Source organism: Podarcis tiliguerta (genome assembly GCF_965153285.1).
Source record: "Podarcis tiliguerta genome assembly, chromosome: 2".
NCBI classification, from domain to species: domain Eukaryota; kingdom Metazoa; phylum Chordata; class Lepidosauria; order Squamata; family Lacertidae; genus Podarcis; species Podarcis tiliguerta.
Window position 1 is genome coordinate 39,586,555 of NC_139535.1, and position 15,786 is coordinate 39,602,340.

The following is a 15,786-nucleotide window of genomic DNA, read 5'->3' on the forward strand; positions in this document are numbered from 1 at the left end:
CCTAAACAGTACCCCAAAGAGAAATTGATATGAATCAATAACCAAAGAGTTTAAAGCCTTTTATAATCCCTTAACACAAGCTGGCCTATCTGCTTGGAAAGCTGAAGCTTTCAGATGTGAGAGAAAGGGGAAGACAGATATTCCAGCAAACAATTTTGCAGAGGCCTCTATTTCTATTTCTTGCGTTACAGGGACTTAAGAAGCTTGGATGCTGCTTTCTGGAGTTATAGCAGAATTTAGCTTCATTTTACAAGAGCAGTAATAACAATAGGCTGAACACTGCAGGGCTATGTTCAAATATCAAGGAAAGGTAATGTCATTTCGGCACTGAACTTGTGCTTCTAAAAGTATAGTTGATACCAGCAAAAAAACCTACCCTGGAATCTTGGGTTATTTATTATATATAAAGACAACAAGAGGCCTGCAATGTTCAGGATGGACTAAAAGCTGTTTCTGGGGAAGAGTAGGAGAAACTGCCAGGTAACCACTACTATGACTTCTCCAATTCTGCCCTTACCTAACTGTGTAGGAGAATTGACATTTCTTCTTGTGGGTGGGTGGGTGGGTGGTGAAGCTTGGGGGGGGGGGCAACAGGCATGTACAGCAGAGATTAATATTTGGGCAATAAATACAACAACAACAACAACAACAATTTATACCCCGCCCATCTGGCTGGGTTTCCCCAGCCACTCTGGGCGGCTTCCAAAAGAATATTAAAATACTGTGATACATCAAACATTAAAAGCTCCCCTAAACAGGGCTGCCTTCAGATACAACAAATAAAAAAGGCTCTGTGAGCAGGCAATCTATTGTTTCCTGCCTGTAGCAACATAATAAACTATCTGCTAAAGGCTGAACTTCATAGCAAAGGAATGGTGAACCTGTGGCCTGACTCCAAATACTTAGGGATATGAATGGTTTCCAGATAGCTTTGGGATATTTTTTTAACTGATTGTCCTGTTGAAAAGCTTGCTGACTCCTGGAATAGGGAGTCCAAGTGGTTGGACTCAACTGAATCTGAGGGCTGGCAGAAGCCTGGTAGGCTTGTACGGACTAAAGCCTGGTAGGGACTAAAGCCCCTGCTAGATACAAGAATTCCTGAGCTAGACCAACTCCAGATTAGACAAATTCTTGGAGGATAAGGCTATCAGCAGCTTCTAGTCACAATGACTATGCTCTGATTCCATGGCTGGAGGCAGTATGCTTCTGAATACCAGTTGCTGGAAACTAGGAGGGGGGGGGAAGTGCTCTTGTGCTTGGGTCCTGCTTGGGGGATTCCCACAGGCATCTGGGTGCCCATTGTGAGAACAGGAGGCTGGACTAGATGGGCCGTTGGCCTGATCCAGCAGGCTCTTCTTATGTTTTTAATTGTTTCACTTGTTGAACTGCCCTTAATAAATTTCTCCTAAAGTTAAATCAAAATATACTCTTATGTAACTTAAAGCCCACTAGATCTAGTCCTGGGGGCAGTTGAAAACAAGACCTGCCCTTCTCTATACAAAAGCTCATCAGATACTGGAAATGTGCTGTCATGTTTTCCCTCGGTTTACTCTTCTCCAGGCTAAACATACCCGGTTCCTTTACCCGTGGGAATGGTTTCCCATATCCTTGACCTGAGCTCCTAGGCATTATTTCCCCCGTGGCTTAACAAGGGGTTGAGGGCAATGAGGCAGCAGGGGTGACAACAGGGAAAGGAATGCAGATTCGCCTAAACTGGAACCAGGCTTGGCTCTTGCAGCTGGTTAGGGTGGGGAGGGGGAGGCATGTTTCACTTCCTTTTGACTATCAGAAAAAAAGGAGAAAACTTTCCTTTTGAAGGCTGGCTGCAGGTGAGGGCAGGTCAACTAAACAGCCTGCCTCCAATCCTGTTCCTTTCCCCCCTCCCCATCACTTGCTCCAAGAAGCAGGCAGGAAGAGAGCCCTCACTTCCATCTCACTGGCGCTGCCCCAGTGGACGGGCAGGTGTGGACCAGAAGAACAGTCACAGCTCAAAGCAAGGCTCAGAGGAGCAGAATTAGCAAAGAGAATGGGGTGCTGGCAGGTGTGTGTGTGTGGAGAGCAGGTGGGGGTGTGGCGTGCCGCCTGTGGGGGCGTGGTGCCCAGCGTGGGGGGGGGGGCATGAGCCGTGATGGCACCCCACTGGGATCATGGTGCCGGGGGTGGTGCGCTCCCCCCGTCCACCTCTTCCTCCACCAGTGGCTCAAACCCTCCCATCCAGTATGTGCCTGCAGCTATAACCTGAGTGGAGGTGCTGGAAACTCATGGTCAATCTGATCAGATATGGCATAGGTTTATGCCACAGCAGAGAGCTCAGCAAAGAAATCTTACTTCTCTGCCACCATGGCATCTGCACAATATCATCATCCAGTTGATTTTTTTGCGGGTGGTCGAGATCAAGGGTCTCCCTCAGGGGAGTGACCCCAAGCAGTCTTTATGGCGGTCTTTGCTTGCAAAAACCAGTATAAGGAAATGAATTATCTGTGCTCCACATGGATTGTGCAATGCATTTGCAGAGCATTTGTTTGGACAGGTTAATAATATTGCTATGCTGGGTTATGGAAACACTAGGCCTCTGCAAAGCTTAGCAATAGAGAAGAAAATGAAGAACTCATGCCTCCAGCTTCGTGAATGCAGCAGCCATTTCCATTTTAAGTAGGCCAGCATTTTACTCTTGGACATGCCTCATATATTAAGATGGCAGTTTATGTCCTTCCAGGCAGCTCCATATTTTTCGTTTATCCATCGATGAACATCAGGGCATATAAAAAGCTTTTGCGTATGGACTGATTGGAGATGCTTAGGACCTAGGAGTCTCTGCCTTCAAGAATTAAACAATAACCCATCCCCAGCTCTCCATCCTTTACAATTAGAAGCACAATGTGGATTATTTTCACCTCTGCAAATAAACAGGCCAGGAGAACGCCTGGGTACAGTTAATCCAGTAATGCTCTCCTCAGTGTTTATGACTAAATAAACAGCAGCTGCTTGCTGCTTGCGGCCTCTTCACTCATTCCCTTGTGGGGGGGCCATTTATTGAGTCATAAACTCCTCCAATAGTGTTATCACCACAACGTTTGCCCAAATATAGGGCGGAAGGAGGAGGGGGGGGGACTCAACAACTTAAGAATCCACAGAAAGCTGACAGCAAAGTTCATCTAAATAATCATATTGCAGTACCTACCCAGGTCAACCCTATGGGTAGATGATGCCCCAAAACAAATTGCCCTAGGAAAGGAGGACCATTTTTTAATGTATCATGTTTTGCTTACTTTTTTATACGATCCTCTGAACAAACACATGCAAACAGGGTATGCTGAAATTCATTATCTACAAGCGAACTTCCGAAAGCCAGCGTGTGAGGAGCAAATAGTATGCTGGAAACTTCCCAAAGTAACCTTTCCATACTGAAGGATCCAGGTTCAATCCCCAGCATCTCAAGGTAAAAGGACCCCAGATAGCAGATGATGTGAGACTCCCTCTGTCTGATAACCAGCAGGCCAGACTTGCTGTTTCCTTATTGACCCAAAATCTTCTAAAAACCTTCCAAACTCATGAAGCTGCTCAGATCCTTTATGGCAGAGCTGGGGAATCTGTGGCCCTCCAGAGGTTGTTTGCTTCTAATTGTGTCCCATCAGCCCAAGCCAGCATGGCCAATGGTTAGCGATGATAAAAGTTGTCGTCCAACAACATCTGGAGGGCCACAGAACTTTAAGAGATCCACTGTGTTTTTGTTAGAGACCAGGTGCGTCAGCTGTGGTATTTTCTATGAGGAAACCATTCTAATTGTAAGAAAACTGAGTAAAGTATCACATTTGATGATGACACATGCGTGTAGTCTATTTCAACGCACAGACTTACACAAGGAAGCTTCACTGAAATATACCCTTCCAGAGCTTGCGCACAAAACACACATACACTGAAAGAGACACACAAGCAATCAAACATCATGAGCTAAACTAGGTTATCATGCCTTTTCCTACCCTGTAATGTTTTCTCCATATAACAAAATCTACAGCGCAATTAAAATCAAAAGTGCGATCAGTAGCCGAGATGAACTTAAAAATCTTATATGGCAGGCATCAAGAACAAGCAAAAGCTAAGGTAAGAAATGCAAGATCTGAAGTAGAGTCAAAGTTGCCATAGTGTGTTGACATTATACAGTAAGAAATGTCTGTGAGTTGTTCTACTGTACTAACCAGCTATTTAACAGTTGCTATTCTTGAGTCTTACTAGATTTGTCTTGAGGAATGTGATTTCAGAGCGAAAATTCATAACATTGGTTGGAATAGTCATTTCCTCAGAGAGTGAAATAGATGGTTGGGTGGTCAGGCTCTGATGTTGACAATTTAGTCCCTGTGACTCAGCCCAGACAGGTGGCTTTGGATTCCGATTATAAACTTATATAAATCTTATGTGGGAACAATATTGATAGCAACTTGCTACATCTATCTACTTGCTCATATCTCCTTATCTCGTTGAAGGAAAACGTGGCATATAAATATAACATATTAATAAATATTTTTTCAATGCTAACCAAGTAGTTGGCAGTTTCTATTTAGTGAGCATTGGGATTTTATTTGAGAGATGGCATGCACACAAGCATACTTTTGCATGGTTCTTGCTGTTACATTTTGTTACAGTCAGAGAAAGGAGGAAGGGCGTTGGTGGAATGATGGTCTTTGATAGACAGCTTCAGGTCAAAGAGGTAGAGTAATGCTTTTATTTTAAACCACTTCCAGAGAGATTTATTCCGCAGAGTCTTCCTTAGTCTGACAGAACAGAAAGTCACAAAATTTTAAAACAAAACTGCAGCTGTACAAATTATGCAAGCATACAAATTGCAACAAAATCTATTCAAGACTGCCCAATTTGCATAATTCAATAGAAAGCCTATTTGGGGCTTTGGTTACAGAATTTGCAATTTTCAGAGCAGAACTCCAAGAGCTTTTATCAACAATCTGGGCTTATTATTCTGAAATTAACTATCTTTTTTGCACAGTGTGGGTGTTTCTCATGTATGGCTTTAAAAAAGTTGCATTTAAATATTAGATATTACAAGCACTAAATTAGCTATATGCATTCTGGTCAACACAGGGAGAAATCCAAACAAGATAAAAGTGACTGCCAATGAAGTCATATTACAAACCTTATTGACTCTTTCCTCATTACAAAAGATGGAATGCAGAGGGGTAGGGTTTGAGCCCTTAAATGGATCCATATTTACATAGATGGACTCATGTCTCGGGACCATATGCTAAAGGAGTATTTTAAACCACACACCTGCCCCATCCACACTTGTAAGGTACTACCCCAAATCCTGTGATAATACTGTATGATGTTCTACTCACAAGATTCAAGAGAAGGGGTGGTGGCTTTTCACTCCTGTTAAATAAAAGCTAGTGAGGCATGCATCGTATCTCAGGAGAGGAAGAATGCACAGTATTCAAAAGGTACGAGTACTGAGGGTGTTGAAAATACAAACAAGAGAATAACAGCAAGAGGGAACAGTATTTGGAGAGGTGCTTTCTCTGTGTCATCTTATTTTAACAGGACCTGCTTAACGCATGGCAGCACTGGCAGAGGATGTTTCCAGGAGCCTCAGGGCACAAATAGAGAACAACAGAAAATTGTGAACAGAATTTCCCAATGTGGTTTTCTTTACATTAAAAGCAGCTGTGGATGTCTGTGGCTCTCACCTGTGGCTCCTAGAAGATATCAAGACGGGACAGCGGCCAAACCAGGTGAGGGTAGCCACTGGGTCTCAAACCCTCAGTGAGTTATGGACTTCCCCTGCCTGCAAAGACAGGCTCCGACAGATTGAGCAGACAAGAGCAAGGGGGTCAAATGGTTAAGAAGGTAGTTTATGCATGTCCTGTAGAGGAAAGTGAGGGGCAGATACGGCTCATCACCCTAGGAAGGTAACCCATGTAGGAGAAGGAAAACTCTAATCCGGGCATAGGCAAACTCGGCCCTCCAGATATTTTGGGACTACAACTCCCATCATCCCTAGCTAACAGGACCAGTGGTCAGGGATGATGGGAGTTGTAGTCTCAAAACATCTGGAGTGCCAAGTCTGCCTATGCCTGCTCTAATCCCAAACCTCTGCTGCCTTGCAGTTATACTCATCCATGAGAAAGGCTTCGGGTGTAAAACCTGAGGAAAAATCTGTACCTGCTGGCTTATGGGACATCCTCAGGAGAAGAAAAGGCTAAGGAGTAAACCCTACACAAATCCAGAGTGGAGTCCCTAAAAAGGTTGGATTGCATCCTGTGCACCTCCTTTCAGCACCTCCAGCAGCCAAGTTGATGTCTCATGTATTGCTCTGCTTTCCTTTGGTCCACATCAGCAAGGCCATCTTGTCCTCTGGGCAGGCCAGGGTGTCCATACACACTGCCCAGGCTTGAACCCCAGGAAGGTCACTTTGGTGCTACTAACGCAGCAAAAGCAATGCAGGAGGCAACAGCTACACATTACTCGTCTCTGCAGCCTGGCAGGCACTGTGATTGTCCAGCAGTTTGACTTCATACCCGGAGGTGCACTCAGTTGTCTTCTGAGGCAGACGGATGCCAACAATGCTTGAGGGAGAAAGAGATACAGTGGTGCCTCGCAAGACGAAAAGAATCCGTTCTGTGAGTCTCTTCGTCTAGCGGTTTTTTCGTCTTGCGAAGCAACCCCATTAGCGGATTAGCGGATTAGCGCTATTAGCGGTTTAGTGGCTATTAGCGGCTATTAAAGACTTAAGGGATTAGCGGATTAGCTGCTAAAAGGCTATTAGCAGCTTAGTGCCTTAGAAAAAGGGAGCGGGAAAAAAACACCCCAGGAATCGCAAGACATTTTCGTCTTGCGAAGCAAGCCCATAGCAAATTCGTCCTGCGAAGCACCTCCAAAACGGAAAACCCTTTCGTCTAGCGGGTTTTCCGTCTTGCGAGGCATTCGTCTTGCGGGGCACCACTGTACTTGGATCCACACTGGGAGTGGTAGAGCTGCATGTTGCCTATGTGAGGAAATGCGTATTTCCCCTATGTGAAGAAAACACACTGGTAACTTTAAAGGACAAAAAGAGCTATGAAGAAATTTCATTTGCAAAAAGGTTTAGTGCTAACATGAAGGCCCTAACAGTAACTTACTGGCAATGATCAAAAAGCCTGACCAAGTGCTACATACTAGTGTACATTTGGCTGCTTGTGAAGAGATTACTGTTACGGCTTTGGCTATCCAGTTCTCTATTGTTAAGAGTTTATTCACATGTTGGCTATTGAGAGCTCTACTTTTAATTACTTCCACTTTATAAACAAGAGGAAAGTTGTCTAAGAATAAGAACACAGATAAAAATCCGGTTCCTTTTAACAACAGGACAGGGAATGCAGGTTGAGAGAAGAACAGTGGATGATGGGGTAAATGTGTGTGAGTGTGTATATATAAAATCTTACACACCTTATCTACTTTTCCTTAACATTTTAATATTTTAAATCACCCTTCAGTGTGTCAATATTATTTTCTATTAGAATAATTTGTATTCACATCATTTGATGGGCTTCGATATATAATTGCAATTAATGCCAGCTAGCTGATTCTTTATTATGATTTATATCCCAACCTATACCAAGATTGAGGGGAGGTACTAATTGCTAGTTAAAGTGAGATGAATCTCTCGCCCCAAAATGTGCACCATCTAAATTAGATGGGTATGTGGGGATTTATAAATTGTATGTAAAATCCATATTATTTTCCCTTATTCACTGGCTTCCAGTTGCCACATCTAGCTCACATCACTGATTTCGGGATGGGGAGAGAAGGAAGTGTATACTTATTATTTATCTTAGACACACATATTTCCCTTTTTAGTATCCAAGGAACACATTAAGTGAAATTCTGATGCCCCCCGTTGGCAGGAAAGAAAATACTGGGGGGAAGATTGTAGCATCAACTTTCTATCCTAATTGCCGGCAAGCTGTGGTACACTCCTGATAAATCTTGCAGTCAATAAACTACAGATAATTTGAAAAGCTACAAAAGAAGCAGCACCTCCTACAGCAGCACTATTATCCTAGCTTTTATTTAGACCTAAGAGCAGCAATTTTTGTGCTTGTGCCTGAAATTCGGCAGATATGAAACCAAACCCCAAAGACAACAAAGAAACCCCCCAAACAACAAAGAAACCCCAAACAAAACAGTGAAGTTAGCAGAGATAGTTATAGAATCATAGAATTGTAGAGTTGGAAGGGACTCCGAGGGCCATTTAGTCCAACCCCCTGCAATTGTATTCAACAAGATAACTGCAAGCTCATATTCTTGGCAAGGTTCGTAGAAGTAGAAGTAGATGGAAATGGGCAATATGAGCCTGATTCACATGAACCTCCATGTCCATAAAGGACCAGGATCATACCCATCTTGCCTCCAAGCCTACATCACGTCCATGTCTTGAACTGTAATCATCTCCCAACATTGGATGGATGGATGAAGAAATGATAGACTCATGGATAGGGTCTAGGAATGTGGCACTCCTTCCATCTAACCTCCATCCAATATTAAATCCAATGCATGTACATGAAGCCAGTCTGGAGGAAAGAAGTATATCCAGGGGTTGAGAAGGGGCACAAAACTTCTGCATTACATACAGAACCTACAACAAGGATGGCAAATCTGCAGCACTCCAAATGTTCCTGAATCCCAACTCCTTTCATCCCTGACTGCTGGCCATGCTGGCTGGAGCTGATGGGAGTGGGAATCCAACAATATTTGGAGGGTCAGATGTTTCCTATTCCCTACTCTATATACTTTGTTCTGCTTAAATAAAGTGGTTAGTTTTAAAGTTACTGGATTAAATGAAACTCTGAATTTGACTCTCTACATGAAAGTAATTTGCCTGTCTTTGGGCAAGAGGCAATATTTACACTCACAAATTTGGATTCCTTAAGAAACAGCCAAATGAAACAGACTTCAGGTTTCATTACATATTTCTGTCCTATCTGATTTCATTACCACTCTCCACCCTAAGGTCAAACCAGCTTACTATGACATCTACAGGAACCATACATCACCCTGTCAAAACTGATACAGCAAGTCCTTTCAAACATAGTGTTGTAGTTGAGCCAGACTCTCCCACACTTATAATGTCAAACAGGATTTGTGTTTCTTTGGGTGTTCACCTTAGGTTTAAAGGACTTCTTTGGCCATCCCACTGAATCACCAAGCTGAAGACCAAAGCCAATCCTGCTACCTTCAGAGCCCATGCTACTAGTTTATTCTTTCAGTCAGCTGACTTAATCCTTGTTCTTGGGCTTGCATCTAGTGGACTGTAAAAAATGTAAGAAACATCCTTGTCCCAAGATACGGACTCATGCAGGTCCACCTATGGACACTGCCAGATCCTAAAGGCCCATAATTTGCAGCAAAGAGTAGATCAGTCGCGATGGACCGAAATGAATTTTGAGAATTCGAAGTCATTGCCATCTTTGCCTTCAAGGATATAAATTCCTTAGTTGGGACACCACTACAGATAAGCCTCTATACAAAAAGATACACACACTGGTGGGACCACATGTATGACCCTCTGCTGATCTTATGGCTGAGGTTGGCTGGCATGGAGAGAGGTGCTTTATCAAATACTTAGGCCCTAAATTGTTTCAGATTGTGAGCATCCTGGACAATATACTTCAGGTAAGATCTAATCAAAGAGTAATACCATTACATCCCACAATCTGGACAACATATTTCTGTTACTGTAATTTAGAATTGCATTACTCTCTCTCCCCCCCCCCCCCGCTGCCTACTCATGCTTTGTTGTTGTTTAGTCGTTCAGTCGTGTCCGACTCTTCGTGACCCCATGGACCAGAGCATGCCAGGCACTCCTGTCTTCCACTGCCACCCGCAGTTTGGTCAGATTCATGTTTGTAGCTTCGAGAACACTGTCCATCCACCTCATCCTCTGTCGTCCCCTTCTCCTTGTGCCCTCCATCTTTCCCAACATCAGGGTCTTTTCCAGTGAGTCTTCTCTTCTCATGAGGTGGCCAAAGTATTGGAGCCTCAGCTTCACGATCTGTCCTTCCAGTGAGCACTCAGGGCTGATTTCCTTAAGAATGGATGCATTTGATCTTCTTGCAGTCCATGGGACTCTCAAGAGTTCATCCAGCACCATAATTCAAAAGCGTCAATTCTTCAGCGATCAGCCTTGAAAGCCTCTTTTTACATGTACTGTGATCATGTCAAGGGTCATTTAATATTTATTTGTGCATCTGGTTCTTCCTATACAAATGTAGAATTTTACAATTATCTCTGTTGAAATTCAGGTTGTTAGTTTTGATGCAGTTCTTCATCCAGGCAAGACAATCCTGGATAAATTTTCTGCCTAATGTGTTAGCTACTCCACACACATTAGTGTCATTTGTAAATCTGTTGAGCATCCCTTCAAGCCCTCTGTCTAAGTCATTTATAGAGATGTTAAACATACAGGGCCCAGGACATTTAATAATAATAATAATAATAATAATAATAATAATAATTTATTTATACCCCGCCCACCCCAGCCAAGATCGGGCTCAGGGCGGCCAACATTAGGTATAAAAACAATTGATTAACTTAAAATGCAGCCGCATTTCAGTGGAAGCCCAGATGAAAAACTGGGGGGAGAAAACGTCAAATCTTCACCAAGGCCAAGTATCCAGACTGGTCCTACATGGGCCAGAAAAAAGCCAGGGAAGTCCCCAAATAGGGGTTCTATCACAGAAGGAAAAGGAAAGAGGCTGATTCCAAGCCAAAGGCGAGGCAGAACAACTCTGTCTTACAGGCCCTGCGGAAAGAAATCAGATCCCACAGGGCCCTGGTCTCATGAGACAGCGCGTTCCACCATGCCGGAGCCAGTGTTGAAAAGGCCCTGGCCTGGCTGAGGCTAATCTGACTTTCTTAGGGCCCGGGACCTCTAGAGTGTTGCTATTTATGGACCTTAAGGTCCTCCATGGGGCATACCAGGAGACACGGTCATATCTCTGCAATTTTCTGAAAAGCCTTGATTAGCACTGTTTGGGTACTGTCTACCTACCAGCTACAAATCCACCTAACAGTAGCATCATATTTTTAACAACTTGTCACAAAGAGTATCACTGGGGACCTTGTTGAAAGTTGTGCTAAAATCAAGATATACTATATCCAGAGCATTCCCCTGCTCTACTAGGCGATAAATCAGTCAAAAAAGGAGTTAAAGTAATCTTGCACGACAAAAAAAAATTCTTTTTCATAAATGTGCACAAGTTGCTTAATGATCTGTTCTAGAAACTTTCCAAGTATCACTGTCAAACTGAACAGTTGGTGGTTGCCTGGATTTTGTTTTCCCCTTTTTGGAAATCAGGAACATTTGCTTCCCTCCAGCTGCATGGCACTCCACTGTCCTCCAATAATTTTCAAGAATTATAGACAAAGGCTCTGAGATTACAGATGCCAGTTCCTTTACATCCTAGGATACAATTTTTCAGGCCCTGAAGAATTAGGATTCATTTTGAGAGGACAGGTACTCTTGTACCAACTATGTCTGTCGTGACTACAACTCCTTCCCTTCACCATCTGATTTATTTATTTTTGCCAGATTGAGAACAGTTTCCCTCATGAGAGAAGACTGGGACAAAGGAGGAGCTCAATAGTTCTATCTTGTCATCACCCTGTAACATTTCTCCACCATCTCCTCTCCTGACCAGACTGTCACCTGGCCTGTACATCTGGGACACTCCCAATGCGCTCAGATTCCTTTAGATCAGGGCTCAGCAAACTTTTTCAGCAGGGGGCCAGTCCACTGTTCCTCAGACTTGGTGGGGGGCTGGACTATATTTTTGGGGGGAAATGAACAAATTCCTATGCCCCACAAATAACCCAGAGATGCATTTTAAATAAAAGCACACATTCTACTCATGTAAAAACACACTGATTCCCGGACCATTCGTGGGCTGGATTTAGAAGGCGATTGGGCCGGATCCGGCCCCTGGGCCTTAGTTTGCCTACCCATGCTTTAGATAAACTCACTTAAACCAGATTTACATTATCCAACATAGAACAGACAGACATTGCATTAACATATTGTATTTTTCCACCACTAATATGATATTCAAACAATATTATTTGAATCCACAACAGTAGGAGATGCCACAAAACACTCAGGATTTTTGAGCTCCATTTGAATTAAATCAAAACGGGGGGGGGGGGGGAATTGTCTTCTTGATGACACTGATTAAGTCTCCGTTCCTACTGAAATCCACCCACTCACAGCAGAGATTGCTAACGCCGGTTTAAAGGTGAGTGTGTGAAAGTGGGGAGGGAGAGGAACTAGAATAGGACTGTTGCCTTTACTTCTCCTTCCCTCTCCCTTCTGCCATCTTGACAGATTTTGCTTCCCACAAACCTATCATCGCAGATGGTAGGATGGCCCAGGAAACCTGCCACAAGTTTTTGAATAGTAGGAGAAAAGAAGGAATTCATGGCATATTTTTGGCTCCTTGAAATGGCAGGTTGTGTGTTCAACTCTGAATTTCGTGGTCTTTTGTGGCATCCCTGCAAAGAATGTATCTGATCTCACCCAGTTACCTGCTCAATAATAGCCACTAAGGGAGGAAAAACAGAATCCAAAACAACAAAAGATTTCCCTGCCATCTTGCTGTCCCCCACTGTAAATCAGTATGAAATGCCCTTCAATATAACATCCTTCTACTAGTTTTGTTGGAGGTGGGTTGGGGAGGGCTCCAGCAGGGTTTATGGTACATGAACTAGCCTAGCCTAGGAGTTGAAGTGTGTGTGTGTGTGTGTGTGTATCCCCTTCAAGTTAATAGGATATTTCAGTGCCCTCTGCTGTTACCAGTCACTCAGCTTCCAATTTACTCTATAATAATGTCAGGTTGGGGCTTCAGGCTGGCTGGCAGCTTCCCAGCCCCCTTTCTCAAATGGGTTGGAGCGGCAGCCTGCGAATATGCAGAAGTTTAATGCAATCTGTCTTCTTTGGTAATCACATTCCTCCTGTACTGTGTGCTATAAAGATGTATTGGTAAATGCATTTGCTAAAGATATACTTCCAAAAGAGAAAGTGGGGGGAGGCTACAAGCCTGATTTACAGGAGCGAAGGCTTGCATATCGGAGGTTTGGCAAGGGATGAGGCGAGTTCTGCTTGGGGGGAAAGGATTGTTCAACAGCAATGCAGAGCCTGCTTTACTTTAAAGTCATGGAAGAAAAAGAAAAGCACACGTTTGGGGAGCTGGGGACTTCAGAAGATACCAGAGAAAAGCCCTTTCCCTGGCAGCCTTAACCTTGCTGATTTGCAGACATACAAAGACCTTCTTTGTAAACAGGAAGGGGGGAAATCCACCAGGACTTGCAACAGCATTTGAGCTAATATATCCTGACAATTTCCCCATCTCCTTCTGTCGGGGCTTCTTCTGGGAGCTGGTTGGCAGTTTGCTTCATGTTATACTTAAATCAGGCATACAGCTCCCCCCACCTCTCACAAATTTAATGGAAAGGAAAAAGGTTCTCTTCAGACACCCTGAGCCTCTCTCCCTGTCAGGTGACTGCCCCCACCCCAACGAAATCACCTGAACCTGCCTGCAAGCACATGTCTCTCCTTTGTATAGCTGAAGTCCCATGATCCATGTCAGGATCCAAGGAAATGCTTGGTCAGCCTGCCATCATACACCAAATCAGATTATGCTCTAAACCTTTCTTCTCCTGCACACTGGAAACTTCACAGCATATTTTAAATCCTTCACCAGCCTGAGATTATTGTAATGCTTATGGGAGATACATTCTGTGCTCCTGGTCTATGCAAGCCAAAGTGCCCCAAATAAGGTCGATTTCAGGCTAATCCATCCCAGGCTTTTACTATGACTATTTGATATGGGAATATGAATTAAGATTGCTTTGGCTGTGTCTCTGCACTGGAACTGAGACACTGAATCCTCCAGTCTAATTTTGAAACATCTACTCTCAGGATCACATCATATGCATTTTTTTTTCCTGACCAAGAAATTAATCTTTGCATTGGGAAAACACATGCACCTTTCAGTATGTGCATAGCACTGCAAGCATCTTTCAGCTGTGCTGGAGTGGAGGATATGAGATCAGGACACCTACCTCGTTGTTTGTGGATACAAAACCAAAAGACACTTATACCATCATGCATAGGAGACAAAGTTCATGTATCACAAGAATGCTAGCAAAGGCAATCAATTTCCCAAAAGAAAAGGAGTCCTGTGGCATCTGAAAATAACTAAGCTTATTACCAAGGCTCCCAGAATTCTGGGACCCAATGTCGATCTTTGCATGTCATGTTAGTAACTGGGCCTCACTGAAGCACAAATTGGACTAGAATCGCCTCCCCTCTTCTCTTCCTGTACAGCTGGGAGGACTTCTGCCAAGTTTAGTTTTCACTTTTAAAGAATTTTGGCTTGGTATTACATGTGAACCATGAACCTTAGTCCAGAACAAACTCTGGCTAGCTTAACAAACCAGCTCTTTATAACAATGGTTTAAGCATACCTTATATCAGGCATGGCCAAACTTAGCCCTCCAGCTGTTTTGGGACTACAATTCCCATCATCCCTGACCACTGGTCCTGTTAGCTAGGGATGATGGGAGTTGTAGTCCCAAAAACATCTGGAGGGCCAGGTTTGGCCATGCCTAGCTTATATGATAAATAGTCCTCCTGTTCACAGTGTAATATTACTTACCCACATCATGACATAATTGCTATGTTTCTCCACCCCACTCCACATCATTTGATTGTGGGAGCAGTGAAGCACACATCATCAGGGCAAACACAGGGTGATATTGTGCATATGGGGAGCAAGGGAAGCTCATGACATGGGAAATGGTGGTTAAAAATCAGTAACTTAAAAAAATTAAAATTATTATTTTCTTTTAAATTTCAGCTTTCATATGTTTCTTTTAAATTAAATGGTTTAATGTGAAATTCAAACTTAAGGCCAACATTTAAGTCCCAGTTTTGTGTTTTTAAACTGTGGCTAATAAAAACCAGAAGCAAACTGTGATATGATATCCTGATTCTTTAATTAATGATTTATATTATAGCTTGATACTGCAAGTCAGAAGCTGGCAAGCCATAGCAGCTACTAGAACTGGTGTGATTCCTCCTTGTACCCCATTGCATCCCAATTTTACATCCAAATACCAGAGATTCAGAAGGTGTTGAGTTCTGAAATATTTTTATTTGTGACTTACCAAACAGCATAGACATTCCACCTCATGGAAAAACACTATTTTTCTCAATAGCCTTGCTTCTAGACCCCAGGTAGATCTCAATGTTATGCATGTTTACTTGAAAGCAAGTTTCATTTTATTCAGCGAGATGTATTTTCAATAAGGGTGCATAGGACTGAAAGCATAGTCTTCAAGTATGTGATCTCCTTGGAAGTGTACAATGCCTCATCTATAAACAGATATAATTTAGGCATGTGGCTTCATGGCTTTATGTTACTAGTTCCATTTGGTTGCTGTGTGTATTAATTGTTAAACACCCCAGTTAAAAATGCATGAGTTTCAAAATGGGAAATTTGATTTAAACTGATAATTTAAATTGGTCTTTTTTCTTGGTAGTTTAAGCCATGATTTAAAGCTTGATTTAAAATCAATCCCCCATGACAATGGGCTGTTTTTTTTTCAGCGTAAGTCCATGCCTAATATAATGTCCAGTTCCTTCATAAAAGCAGAAGGTTGTTGGCTCTGTGGGTAAAGTTGCATAACTGGAAACTCATATCATCCTAAGAAGCAAACCATTTGGTCTTTATTAAAGGATAT

General features: G+C 43.0%; 1 protein-coding gene across 8 annotated transcripts in view; it reads right to left on the bottom strand.

Moving 5' to 3' along the window:
- Positions 1–15,786, bottom strand: part of CHCHD6 (coiled-coil-helix-coiled-coil-helix domain containing 6) — a 198,506-nt gene that overhangs the window by 39,581 nt on the left and 143,139 nt on the right. The gene's annotated exons all lie outside the window — the stretch shown is intronic.